The sequence below is a fragment of the Toxorhynchites rutilus genome, chromosome 1 (genome assembly GCF_029784135.1).
Source record: "Toxorhynchites rutilus septentrionalis strain SRP chromosome 1, ASM2978413v1, whole genome shotgun sequence".
Lineage (NCBI taxonomy): Eukaryota > Metazoa > Arthropoda > Insecta > Diptera > Culicidae > Toxorhynchites > Toxorhynchites rutilus.
In genome coordinates, this window is record NC_073744.1 from 53444168 (window position 1) to 53459379 (window position 15212).

The 15212-nt window shown below is 37.3% G+C and overlaps 1 protein-coding gene across 11 annotated transcripts in view; it reads left to right on the forward strand.

Annotated features, from left to right (window-relative positions):
* LOC129766800 (cadherin-87A) overlaps positions 1-15212 on the forward strand; it is a 722345-nt gene that overhangs the window by 282889 nt on the left and 424244 nt on the right. The window contains exon 3 of one of the 11 annotated variants that reach the window (XM_055767422.1): positions 12042-12088. The exons of the other annotated variants lie outside the window; for them this stretch is intronic. The gene's annotated coding sequence lies outside the window, so the exon portion shown is untranslated. The remainder of the gene's footprint in view (positions 1-12041; positions 12089-15212) is intronic. 11 annotated transcript variants of the gene reach the window in all.

The window sequence follows — 15212 nt, forward strand, 5'->3', positions numbered from 1 at the left end:
AACGCTGCTGCACGTACCCTTTTCCAGCCAATCGAACATAATTTCTATTATTCAAGATCGCATTTGTTCCACAAAATGAGTGGAATTTCCTACGTGGGAATTTTTTATCCTGCGGCGAACGTAACCTACACCGGTGGGCACCTAGCAGTGGGTGATCCACTTCCATAATGAGCTGCTAGAAAATGGCGATAATGAGCTGTTGAAAATTTCAATTTCACAAAATTTTCATAATTTACTATCAGAACCATAAACACAATTCAGGTTTTCTGCCGCCTGACTTGCGTTCCCGTCTTCATCAAAGCAAAACCATAAAATTTGACGTATTTTTTTTTGGCTGGTGTCCATTGACGCTGGAGGATTCTGGAGAAGATTGTGCACCATTATTTTGCTTTTCTCATTCTGCATGATGAATATCTCGAAACAACGTGCATGCATATCCGGCCACTGGGAACGCCGTAATCGCCAAAATGAAGTGTCGTATTTCTAAATGATATATGCTTTATGAACAGGCCGACCGAAATAGTTCACGATTGAAAACGGGACACGACATAAAAAATAATTCGAGGGGTTGTATCCGAGACACGACCGTTTAGGACGTAGGACTACGCAATCTTTTTTTTTTGAAACGTTGTTTTATCATTTCGGACATTATTTGCGAATAAAGCCTGTCCACGGTAAATTTCGGAAACCGAGATGATGTCAGTAAAACAAAAATTCAGGTAATACAACAAAACCGATTTGTTTATTTCAGTAAAATAGACTTCTATCTAAAACAAGGAAAGCTTACTTCGATGTTAATTACGTTGTCTGTAAAATTCACGAACTTTCTTGGGAACATCTGCTATTAGGTTCCGTACAGTATCCTCAGATATGCTGGCGGTGGCGCTTTTCCATCTCCTCTTGAAATCATTAATGCCATTCGCTTTCTTCTTAGTTTCGAATAGTTTTCGCCTAATCAGAGCCCGGTACTTTTCCACTGGGCGAAGTTCTGGACAGAACGCGATCCGGAAGCTGTTTGATGTCTTCGAGAATATAAGTTTCATTGTCCTTTCTGGTGCATGAAAATTTTTGCAAAAACTGGGTGTAGAGCACCTTAGCACGGCTTTTTGCAGTAAAATTTTGCTTATCATCACGATTGGGCACCCTTTTCACTTTGTACGTCTTCAGTCCATGCCTGTGCTTCACTTTTTGTACATATGATTTTGATTTTCCAATCTTTCGAGTCACATTTCTAACTGAAAGGTTGGGATGCTTCTCAATAATGGCAACCACCACTCGGTCCATCTGTCGGTAGCATACTTTTCGATTTGTTCCGCTTCCAACCTTCCGATCCACAGTTAAGCGCTGGTCAAACGATTTGCACACACTAAACACGGTACACTTCGGCAGTTTGAGCTTTTTGGCGAGATCGCTTACCGACAGTGTTGGATTTTGCTGCCGTTCGCGCAAAATGCGCTTGCGTACTTCCACTTGATTCGACGCCATTTTACCAAACTGAAGAAGAATGTAAACATGTTCGACATCGAAATAAAGAGGAGGGTTTCAGCTGTCATGTAAGTGAAATATTTCATTGATTAGTGAAATATTTCATAAACTACACTGAAAGAAAAGTGTCCGAAATTTAACGTGGACAGGCTTTACGTCGAAAGTTCATAGATAATTCTTTAGTAAAAAGTTCCGGGGACACTGAAAAGGTTTAATGGCTTGCGTGGTTTTGTAAAACTATTTCGAGAAGCAACGATTCTTCCTTGCCTTTGCCTTATGTCGCAATTTGTTTCTTTATATCAATGCACGCATTGCACTTGGTATTTAACGAGAGGCATCTTCCGTGCATCGCCATTCAACAAGCATAAAACACGTGTCTAACAGATTCACACAGTTGCAGCGATGAACTTCAAGTGAAATATTCGCTAGCGTTCATAGCTCGAGAGAAAACATAAAACACAAAAGTTGGTGGGTCTGAGCCTAGGGGCACGGACGGGGTCTTGACATAGGACTGTGATTGTGTGTAGTAATTGCATTTAAATTGAGTTTTTCATTTTTCAAAATCTGTATTTTTTTCTCTTTTGATTCATCAAATGGATGCCCTGGAAAACCCGTTTCCTGTATGTACTTGTATCCTTTAAACGGGTTAGATGACATAACGTGGTAGAATTCGGTACCGCATTCTTCAAAAATGTACACAAAAATACCAATAAAGCCATTACTACAATTTCTCCTGTTTATTCAGTCATGCAGAGGAAGACAAAGAGTCATCATGTATCATTTTTAAACACAAGTCTTAATAGTTAAGACCTTCATGAATATAAGACTGAGTCAAATAAATCTATGACTACAAAAAATATATTTTAGATAAAATTAGCATTATCATTGTCCGGAACATTGTTTGTAATAACTTTTTTTGTTTTTATCCAAAATATATATTTTATTAAGGCTCATATGGCGTCAGCCTAACGGGGCCGGGAGTTCAATATTTTGACAATGTTTGCTTAGACTATGTTAGTAATATGTAACCGATTACTCGCGGTTGACTCGAGGTTAGTATTACAAGTGTTCTCATAATTGGTATGTCACTGTCTTCGATGCTCTGTACGTGTGCCCGACACGGGATACTTCCTATTGGGATGCAGCTGACCATTAATCAGCAACGCCCCCCTAGTCTGTACCTCATATCTAGCGTGGTGCGTCTTTCTCGACTCGAGGAATCCAGGATAGAATGGTCACTAGCCGGCGCAATCATCAGCTCGTGTAGAGTTGTCATGAGCGGTACAACCTTTGGCTCTTGTTGAATAATCAGTGGACTGCACAACCTTCGGCCCGTGCATCTGTAAAGAGTGTGTGTATGAACGTTTGTAATAACTTTATAGCCCTGTAAGATCGCGACTACTCAAGCTATCATAATCTGATTTACTTGGGTATACCCTTTGGATCTTCTAAATCAGCAGCCATTTGAATTCATTTATTGCATTTTTACATACGCAAACAACATACTCGATATTATGACATCCTGGACCACAATTACACAAATTGTTAGTAGTGAGACCTACACGATAAAAACATGAATTGAGCACAAATTGATTGGACAACATACAATATAATATAAAATAAATGCCTATCATCGGTAAAAGGAGAATAATTCAATTTACGCATCAACTCACATTATGAGCTGACACCCGAATTTAGGCAAAAAGATTGCTCGTTGCGTCGGGGAGGAAGCGAGTGGATAGTGCAATCGAAAGAAAACATATCCAATTAAATCGCCAAATTGTAAACTTTTTTAATATTTCACTGTTCATGTTTCAAGTGAAAAAAAAATCTGGATAAATTTCCTGTCTAATGATATATAACACAACATATGTCACAATAACCATTTTGAGTAATATGCGTTCGAAAACTCTTAATAAATCGTTACATTTTTCGTAGAGTGACCCCCCTATATAGAAATCAAAGTCATAGTCCTATGTCGAAACGAACAGAATGAGCGACTTCTGTTGTTTCGGGCACAGAAAGGTTCTGAGAATTTTTCTCAGAGGAGATGCAATATTTATACGCTAGCGACAGCTTACTTCGCAAATATTCTATTTTCAATATTCCCTTCGTTGTTTCTATTCTAGCGGCTGCATAAGATGCTCGTTATTGACAGCTCTGTTCGAGAAAGCATACAAATGGACAGAACTAATGTATGGGGAAATGGGAATGCTTCCAATTTTCATCAATTTAAACCATATACAGACCATGCGATTGTAATGTATATCATATCAAACCAATCTTAGAAAATTTCCGATTCGATTGGTATGTAAATCGTTAAAATCCGTTCGCAGCAAAAATAGTTATTAACGTTAACTTTATTTCATAAAATCGTGATCTGTCTTCTGATTTGGCACCCTTAATGTAAGACGTAGTCCATTAAGACAACTACAACAACACAATTATTTGAAAAAGTGGAATGAATCAATTTGGCCATCACTAGTTACTACTTTTTCCCATCGCGAAAGAAGCGCTCATCTTCTGAAGTAAAGAATGAATCCAATACCATACAATTCTAATTTTGGTTCTGAGGTAAAGTGTATCTCACTAAGAGCGTTCTGTATCGATCAAAACGAATGGTGATCGGAAGAGGCATGCTCTAAACTAGAAAGCGGGTAAATCAGAATTTCCCATCCGTTATTTTTCAAATACATCTATCCCTCAGTGTACTGAAGATAGGTTCCCGACAAAACCGTGTAAAATTAATTCTCAGATTTTGCTTTGTAAAACCGAGTAAAACGAAATAAACTCTCAATATATGTTCAATTCAATCATGTATTCAAGTGAAACAATTTTATAAATCTATTTATGGAATTCATTAAAACTTCTGGATACAAACAAAAGAATGAATTTTACAAGAAACTTAATTGTAATAAGTTAATTCGCTATCACAACTTTTTGGAACTACCAGCCTTGTTATTCTGGTTAGTATAAAGTCATCCTTATCACTTGAGCATTTCTGATGCGATTCTGGTTCAACAGTTGACGAATCCGGGAAGATTTTAGATTCGACTTCAGACTAAGTGATAAAAAAATATATTATGGGCTGTGTAGATTTGTTGCTTTATTAATCATTAAATTTATCGAAAAGATTTTCAGCCGAAGCAGAGATATAACTTTCCTTTGCTTTTCATTTCTGTCGATGTTCTTCGCATTCTAAGAGCTTGAAAAATTCACACAAATAACACATAAAAACCCGTGGCCGAGTGGTTAGCGTCATAACTAACATGCCGGGTGTTCGGGTTCGATTCCCGTTCTGGTCGGGGGAATTTTTCGTCAAAGAAATTTCCTCCGACTTGCACTGTGATCACGCGTATTCTAGAGCTTGCCACTCAGAATGCATTCAAGGCGTGTTATTTGGCATAGAAATCTTAACTAAGTACTAATAAAAAAAATGACGCAAGTAATACTACGTTGAGACGGCGAAGTTCCTCTAGGAACGTTAGTGCCATTGAAGAAGAAGAAGAACACATAAAGACTCCAAAAAAGATATAAAATTGACTTTCCAGTTCTGAAACATAAAATCGCACTCGTAGTGAAAACTATGATCCTATTTTACTTTCTTTCATATGAACTACTCATATTTTTTTTTTAGATTTTCAAAATTTGTTATTTCATAAATCGTGTGAAAGTGAAATCATGTAAAACATGAACCGTGTAAATAGGGGGATAAGTGTAGTTAGAATAAATGAATAGATGGAATATTATCGACTCTCGTCTGGCCACTTGTTCTCTTTAACACTAAAATTTAAATCGCCCAACCCATTCCCTACAATATCTATCCGATGGCGCAGAGTCATTACGAACTTCCACAAGCATTCGATGTGCTTCAACTGCGCGTTTTGTCCAATGGAAACAGGGAATCAGAACATGCCGCGAATGGTGCTTACTTGTAACGAAATTTGACATTTTCAACGCAGTAAATATTGAACTTGTTGTACAAAACTTAAAAACTTGTAAAGAATATTTGGTTGATAGATGTCGAAACTGCAAAACTCCAGAATTAATCAAGCAAACGAAACCAAGTTTGGCATGTGAAGGTTTTAGGGTGTAATATATGTTTCTATGGTGATTAGACACTCCTCCCCCTATTCCAAACGGGGGGCTGCCGTACAAATGAAACACAAATTTCTGCAAAACCCAAAAACTAATCAAGCAAAGAGCAACAACACAACAACAACACAAACAAAGAGTTTCCTACTACTGTGTCCCTGTTTCATATCCCTCCTATCCGATCTATAAACTTTTACTTAGTCGCGGCAATACATACACACACTCTTTACAGATACACGGGCCAAAGGTTGTGCAGTCCACTGATGATTCAACAAGAGCCAAAGGTTGTACCGATCATGACAACTCTACACGAACTGATGATTGCGCCGGCTAGTGACCATTCTATCCTGGATTCTTCGAGTCGAGAAGACGCACCACGCTAGATATGGGGTACATACAAGGGGGGCGTCGCTGATTAATGGTCAGCTGCATCCCAATAGGAAGTATCCCGTGTCGGGCACACGTACAGAGCATTGGAGACAGCAACATCCCAATCACGAGCACATTTGTAATACTAACCTCGAGCCGACCGCGAGTAATCGGTTACATATTACTAACATAGATAATAAGAAAAACTGTCAAAATATTGAACTCCGGCCCCGTCAGGCTAACGCCATATGAGCCTTGATAAAAATATATATTTTGGAAAAAAAAGAGCAACATTTGGCATGTGAAGGTTTTAGGGGACAAGAAACGTTTCTATGATGAATAGATACTCCCCCCGACTTCCAAGGGGGAGTTGCCATAGAAATGAACCATAAATGTCTGCAAAACTCAAGAACTAATAAGGTAAATAGAGCCAAATTTGGCATGTGGCAATTTTAAAGGGCAATAAATGTTTTTATGATGGTTTGACACTCCTCCCCCTTAGCATCTAGAGCTCGACAGTTATTCTCTAGACAAAAACAGTCTTTAACAAAGTTGTTACTTATAATAGAGCGCTCTTTTTTATGCTATCAAAAATAAAGTGACCAACATTTTCGATGAAAGAAAAAAATTAACTTTCTTATCTTTATAGATAGAGGCAAACGCAGTTATACATAGTATCTCTTAAAATCACCGATATAGCGTTTTTTCTAACTTGCTATATCGGTTATTGTAAGAGATAAAAATACTTTGTTCTACGAAGTTGCTTAGAATAATTGAGGCTACACCGTTGCACAATGGTCCAGGAAGTGCATTTAAGTGGAAAAAAGCATCTAATTTTCGATTAACTAAAAAATATAACTTTCTTATCTTTATAGATAGAGGGAAATAAAGTTTGACGATGTTGTAGTCCCAGTTACTTTAAGCAACTTTGTAGAACAAAGTTTTTTCTATCTCTTGAAATAACTGATATAGCGCTTTTTATAAGTTGCGTTAAGGTCACCATTAAAAAAAAAACGGTTTTTTTGTTCTAATTTTTATATTGCTAATTTTAAATGCAAACCGTCTTCGGAACACTATGTTATTTTTTGTATTTGAGTAAATTTCAATTGAAATCATGAGTTTTGGGTGAAAAAGCATCAATAACTTTAACTAGGATTAAGATATTGACATGTTCTGCATAGCAAAATATCTGTCTTGATAAGCTCTAAAAGTCGTACGAAGACAATTTTGACGTAGGATTTGAAATAAAAAAGTTAAAGAAAAAAAAACCGGTCTTTCATGATCACCCTGATGAAACTGAGAAAAAAGCGATACATCGGATATTTCATGAGATAGAATAAAACTTTGTTCTACAAAGTTGCTTAGAATAACTGAGGCTACACCATTGTCAAAATATATTTTTTTATCTATAAAGATAATTTTGGTCACCCTATTTTTGACGACATGAAAATGTAACAACTTTGTCGAAGACAATTTTTGTGTAGAGAATAAAAATCTTCCATAAAGTTGATTTTAACGCTTTCTTTTCTTTATACTGAAAATTCGTACAAATCGATAAAAATACGGAACAATCTACACTCGACAAAAAAAAAATAGAGGAGCAGAGTGCGCAGTCGGAAATTTTAAGTGATTTTTGACATGCTGTAACTTCGTGATAAATCAACGCATATCGATGGGATGTGCATCATTTGAAGCTACAACTTTCAGGTATTGGTACATATTTTTATCTTGGTGTGTGTAGGTGTAGTGGGCAACAATATCGGGAAGAAATGAAAAATCTATTTTTCTTTGTTTTTTTCAAAAATATTTTTGGACTAACGCAATTTTTTGCTTATCAACTCAATAGCAAATCCAATTAACCTTATCAAGCTTTAATTTGGTTCCAAGAAAGTTCCTGTAGGACCTTCCCACACAGAGATATTTCGGTTTGAATGAAAAATTACCCCTTCGTCTTTGATGATGAATAATTCAATAAACAACCATCGCACCGCAAATCGAAAGGCAGTTTTGAAAACTCCAATAAATTCTGCATAAGAACAATTTGTTACTTTGACAAAAAAAAATTATTTAAGTTTTTTGCATCGATTTCAAAAAAGTGCCAAAAACCGGATTTTTATAGTGCTTTACAAAATACACTGTAATTCTGCACATATCGCAGTAAGTTCTAATGTTTGCAGGCAAATTTTTATCCTAGTGTATCCCCTAAACATCTGTAAATGTTTCATATTGATACGCAGAGCCGTTTTTTTCTAGAAGATTTTTCAAAATTTGGAGTAAATTAGAGGATAGATTTATCGCAAATCGTATCCGAAGTACAAAGTATAAAGTGTAGAGTGTATAATTGGGTGGCAGCGAAAATGGTCATGTAAAATTTCAAAAACCGACCATGTACATTTTGTTTATTGGCCCCAAAAAAATGATCTGTGTAAAGTTTCAGCTCGACCGGACATGATTTGGGGGTGCCTTAAAGCGCTCAAAGTTTCAATTTTTTTATCCTCGAAAATCTTCCAAGGGAGGAGTAAAGGAAATTTGGAAAATCGATTTTTTATCGATGTCAAATGACTTAAAAATGCATGAAACGTAGAGATCTGGTTTCATCTCGAAAAAAAAACATTGGGCGAAAAGCGACCTTTTGGGACATAGCCTGAGAGGCAATGATGGTATGGAAAAAAAATTTTTTTTCGGGATGACACCAGATTTCGAGATGACACCAGATCTCATGCATGTCTAAGTCATTTTGGAATCGAAAAAAAATTTCGATTTTCCAAATTTCCAAATTTTTTCCCCCTTGGAAGATTTTCGAGGATCAAAACATCAAACACCCCTAAATCATGTCCGATCGAGCTGAAACTTTGCAGAGATATTTTATTGGGCCAATAAACAAAATGTACATGGTCGGTTTTAGAAATTCGATGATGATTTATTTTCCATACATCCATTGCCACCCTAGTGTATGTATAAAGGTCGAAAAAGCGGTACTGTCTCGTTCAAAACGATACATTTGGTAAGCTTATTTATGAAACAAGAGTATGGAATGGATTCCCAGATTTGCAATACGGACATACAGTCTGGATAAATGATCACTAATCGCCATGAACACGGATATTTTCTGCTGAAAAACGCTCTCATGAAGCTACATAACCAATTCATCTAACCACAAATTTTGCAACGCACCACTTCCTCGGCTATTGATTGAATTAGGTACAGCTTGTTGAGCTTCCGGAGCAGGTTCGCATGTAGTGTATCCATCAAACGCATCCCATGATGTGCGAAGTGTGGCTCGTGGTGGGACGAGATGGGAAAGTGCCGAGGGATGCTGTTGCTATTTAAATTCGCCGCATCAAGTTTATTCGAGCGTAGTTGGTGATATTTTAAATTTCAATATATAAACTAAACCCGACCTCAGCCGCCGTTGCGAAGGGGGAGGGGGAAGGATTAGGTTAGTTTTTCCACCACCAAACTCCGCATGTATACTGGGTTGGGCTTCACCATGAAAACAACTAGCGAGGGAAACGAATAAAGTGTTGAGCTTAGCTGATCGAAGCGCTTTTTCACGGAATGCTTTGGAGAGCCTCGCCTGCAAATGATTGATTTCAATTGATTGTGCGAGCTGGTAACGGACCGTAACTGGCTGGAAGCGTGTGTTATCCTGGGTGGTCCTTGCTGCGTATGGTCCACAGAAGCTGGATAGGGAGTAACATGTTCTGAGTGTGTATGACAGCAGCAAATTAGTTCGGAGGGGAAATAAAAAAAAATGAGGACGCAAAATGTGTTTGTTGCGACAACGTGATAACTATTATGTGTTAAGCTGGAGCAAAAATGTGTGCTGGAGTGTGGCATCATATATAAAATAAATTCAACAAAGGCGACGGTTGTTCGCGCACAGCACGATGCAACAGAAAGCTGTTATTCTTCCAGTCCGGTTAGTCACAGGGAGCTAATTGTTATTTTTCAGGCTATGAACCGTATGAGTGTTTTTTTCCGTGGTTTTGAAAATAAAGCAATAAACTGTTGCTGTGCGAAAATGAAATTTTTACGGGCTCGAACAGCGAGTGCTTCAATATATGTATTCAATATGGATTATCATCGGAAACGAGAGCCCCTCTTTCCGTGATTTCTTCCTTTGATTTGTAAGCCTTCGTCCTAAAGAGCGGATGAGCCATTCCCATAATGTTACCGAATGAGCTGCCATGGCAAGTTGGAGCCAAAATATATCTGGAAGAGTGTCATTTGGACGACTTAATTTCTAATACTTGGATAAAAAATTATTAATCACTAGCTGACCCGGCAAACTTCGTCCCGCCCAAAATTTGTTATTTGTTATCAATTCCTTCAAACATTCACGTTTTCTCACTATGAGCAAGATCATGGGTAAAATCGCAGAACTATTCATTGATTGATCTTCTATTCGACCCCGGTGAGTTTACCTTTTACTGTTAAATTCCTAGTATTTCTAACAAAACTCATCATTATAACATCAGATTATTTTCAGACACAATTCTCGTTCAAGATTTTTCAACCACTTGCAAATAACATGTTTCTCCGTTACATGGAATAAATGTTTTATAAAATAAAGACAGCCGTAAATCGGACAATTCTTTCCTCGGATTCTGCTCTTATCAACACATTCGGCGATACTTTTTTATTGGTATAGATAGAAGCAGATATAGGGGTGCGTTTCATCACATTAAAATCCATTTCCAGTTTCGAACAAAGATCAATTTTGCCAGCGCAAACATCAAATGGACTAACAGCACTTGTCACTATGTAATTGTAGAACGTATGGGAATTAAATTTTCCGAATTTTCCCTTTTTGCTTCAGAGTTTTCTGAAAATTTTCAATTGTCATGTCAAACTCACATCCCAAATTGTGCTTGATTAGTTCTCGAGTTATGCAGAAGTTTGTGTTTCGTTTGTATGGCAGCCCCCCTTAGAGAGGGGGAGGAGTTTATTCGCCATAGAAACGTTTCGTGCTCCGTGAAACCTTCACATGCCAAATTTGGCTCCATTTGATTGAGTAGTTTTATAATTATGCAGAAATTTGTCTTTCATTTGTATGGCAGCTCCCCCTTAGAGAGGGGGTGGAGAGTCTAACCACCATAGAAACATTAATTGCATCCTGAAACCTCAATATGCCTAATTTGGTTTCATTTGCTTGATTAATTCTCGAGTAATGCAGAAATTTGTGTTTTATTTGTATGGCAGCTCCTCCTAAGAGAGGGGGCAGGAGTATCTAACCACCGTAAAAACATTTATTGCACCCAAAAACCTCCATATGCCGAATTTCGTTTCATTTGCTTGATTAATTCTCGAGTAATGTAGAGATTTGTGTTTAATTTGTATGAAAGCCCCCCTTAGAGAGGGGAAAGGGGTCTCAAACTATCACGAAAACCTTCCCCGGCCCCGAAAACCCCTACATACCAATTTTCATGTTGATCCGTTCAGTAGTTTCCGAGTCCATAAGAATCAGACAGACAGACAGACAGACAGCAATTAATTCTTATATATATATAATCAAAAACTTCATTTATATATATTTATATAAATATAAATATAAATATATATATATATATATATATATATATATATATATATATATATATATATATATATATATATAAGTTATAAGCGAAACCAGGCTTAACCTTCAAAACCATCAACACAGAGCACGTGTTGTCGAGCGGGTAGTCATTGAACGAGGGTAATGATTTAAAGCAGGGTAGTTGAAAGTGTAGTCAACGGGTAGATTAGTCAAGTTCTCGCTGGATATAAAATATGGAGCAATGTCAAAATAAAGTAGTTCTAGCCTAGAGCTCAACCATCCAACATGTTCTTGTTCAACCATCTTTCAGAACCTTAGGTGATTATAACTTATATATATATATATATATATATATATATATATATATATATATATATATATATATATATATATATATATATATATATATATATATATATATATATATATATATATATATATATATATATATATATATATATATATATAAATATATATAAATGAAGTTTTTGATTTTTTTTTAATATTCCCTACAATTGATTAAAAACAATTTTTTTCTTTTCATTCGCAGGTATGCTAGAAAGAGAAAGAAAAAACCTTATAAAGTAGTACTATATAGTAAGTATATCCCTTGATTCTACCCCCGATTATTCTAGAGATGTTAGCGTGTAAAATTTATTTTCTTTACTTTATCGATAATCCTGATTTCGTACACCATTTGCGTAGAAATTGTATTCAACAAATTTTGAATCATTCATAATTATATATTAACGGTCAAAAGTGGGTTTATGATTACGTCAATCATGCACCATTTCTGCTGGTTTCATTCACCAATATTCACCAATATGCACCAGTATTCACCAATATTTCACCAGGTGAAAGCCATATTTGGGGTTAGAATCCTCGAAATAAATCCCTTCTTTTCACAAATGGTTTCGCGATGCTACATTTGCCAACCATTTTACCATAACTTTCAAACTTCCCCATGGTTAATTGCTATTCGGGACAAATTCAGCATTTCTGTCATTTTTTGTATTGGTTTGGGTCTGCATCGAACAACTCTTGAACGGAACTCGACATTTATAATACGATGGAAAACCAAGTTAACTGGCGAGCAATGGAAGTGTTAGGTTAAAGCACAATTTTCAAGTGAACGATCGTGAGCTCCATCGCAGAACCTCCATTGGTTGATTGAAATTTTCATGGCTAGAATGAACTTTGTGGTTTAAAGCATCTTCAACAGAAAAATAAATCAATCAAACAATTTTCATACATCAATACCACTGCGAATGTAGCTGAGCATAGTGCATCATCACATCCAAGTAAAAGAAGAAAATTAAAAAAAAAAACAGAATCATTCAATAGTGCGGCAAACCTCTAGTTGTTGCTCTACAGCCATGTGGATGGATCGCGCCCAAACCATTCGCTTCAGAATGCTCAGAATATGGTAAGTGTATAAAGGGTGTGTCACATCAAATTGCATCACGGAAAAAACGCTGTAGAAATTTAATTTTTAGGAATTATATCTTCAGCTTTCGCTTATAATCAGATAAGAGTGTATAGATCACGTTGGCCATGCTTCACTGTAAATTTTTCGTAAATTTGGAAAAATGTCATCGAACAAAAAAGAGCGTCGTGAATTAATCCTGCGCACTCATTTCGAGAATCCAGAGTTGTCACATCGGGACATCGGTAAGATGCTGGGAATCGTCCAATCCACGGTCAGCAGAGTACTAAAACGATACTTCGAGAACCTAACCATCGACCGGAAGGTGAAGAACGGCAAAAATGGATGCTCCGTCAGTGAAGAAGATCACAAGCGCGTAGTTAAGCAGTTTAGACGTAATCCGAGAAGTTCGGTCCGGGATGTCGCCAATAAGCTGAATTTGTCAAGTTCATTCGTCCAGCGGACCAAGTAGCGGGAGGGCCTGCGTACATACAAGGTTCAGAAGGCTCCTAACCGCGACGAAAGGCAAAACATGGTGGGGAAGACGCGAGCCCGGAAGCTGTACACCGAAATGCTGACGAAGCCGCATTGCCTGGTAATGGACGACGAAACCTACGTCAAAGCGGACTTTCGTCAGCTGCCGGGCCTGTTGTTCTTCTCCGCTGAGGAAAATTCAGCGTTCCGGAGGAGATTCGCTAGCAGAAACTATCCAAGTTTGTCAAAAAGTACATGGTGTGGCGAGCGATCTGCTCTTGCAGAAAGCGGAGCGCCCCCTTCGTGATGACCGGCACGGTAAACGGGCAGGTTTACCTTAAGGAGTGCCTACAGAAGCGCTTACTACCACTATTGAAGCAGCACGAGGGCCCGACCATCTTCTGGCCGGATCTCGCTTCGTGCCACTATTCAAAGGACGTGTTGGAGTGGTACGAAGCCAACGGAGTCACCTTCGTGCCAAAGGAAATGAACCCGCCCAACGCGCCGGAGCTTCGCCCAATAGAGAAATATTGGGCGATTATGAAGCAGGCCCTCCGGAAGAACCCAAAAGTTGTCAAATCGGAGGCGGACTTCAAGAGAAAATGGATTTCTGTTCAAAAAAAACTACAACCTGACGTTGTACAGAACCTTATGGACGGGGTAAAGAGGAAGGTGCGAGCATACGGGCTTGGGCTCAAAGTATGAATAAAAAGAAAATGCCAAAAGTTGTTTAATAGTTTTTATTTTACTGTCTAAAATTTTCAAAAGGATTGGTCTACTGGGCGAAATTCTACAGCGTTTTTTCCGTGATGCAATTTGATGTGACACACCCTTTAATCAGTGCACTGATTGTATTGACACCAGGACTCTGCATAGTCATAGTCAACTGAGGATAGTCAGCTGAATATCTGACTGACTATATCCGTAGTCAGTTAGTAATAACTTTTTGCTTCTTCACGCATTTATTCCATGCATTAATCTGATATTATAATGACGAGTTTTGGTAGAAGTACTAGGAAATTGATAGTAAAAGGTCTTTTTGAAGGGTTGATTAGAAGATCAATCAATGAACAGTTCTGCGATTGGACCCATGAACGTGCGCTTAGTGAGCAAACGTAAATGTTTGGTGGTATTGATAGCAAAAAATAAATTTTGGGCGAAACGAAGTTTGCCGGGTCAGCAAGTACAATATAAGTTTATCGGAATATACATAGCGTACAACGAAAATCATATAAAATGCAGAAAGCTGAAAATTGATTTTACATTAAGATTTTACATTGATTGAGACTGTCTGATTGAGTCGTATATCGGTGTAACATTTATCGCAATATCGTTATATACGATGTTATATACGTACATCGTATGGTCGGTGTTAAGTCAGACCGGACCATGTGACATTTTTCTGATTTCGAGAAAAACGAGCTTGATGCTTGACGCTATAAGGGGCTTCCATTGAGCATTCAAAACAATTTCAATACGTTATTCGTGCTATACGCGTGATTTTCCAAATCTGGTAAGTTTATTATGTAGCTCACGTAATGTTTAACCAAATGCAATCAATAACTCGAAATTTTTAATTTTGCGACTTGGTCGCCTCTGACTTAACACCGACCATATGCACTCTATATTTCATTGTGCCGAAAATCAAGGTTTGCTATTATTTCTCTTAGACTTTGTATATTTGTTTCTTTTTCCCAAAGTTTCAAATACTTATTGTTTTTAATTTTCGCAGCATGAATTAGGGTAATCTTAAAATTCGGTTTTTGCATATTTTGTGAATTTACCCGTTATTGAAAATTTGTTTCTTTCAAACCGCAAAAC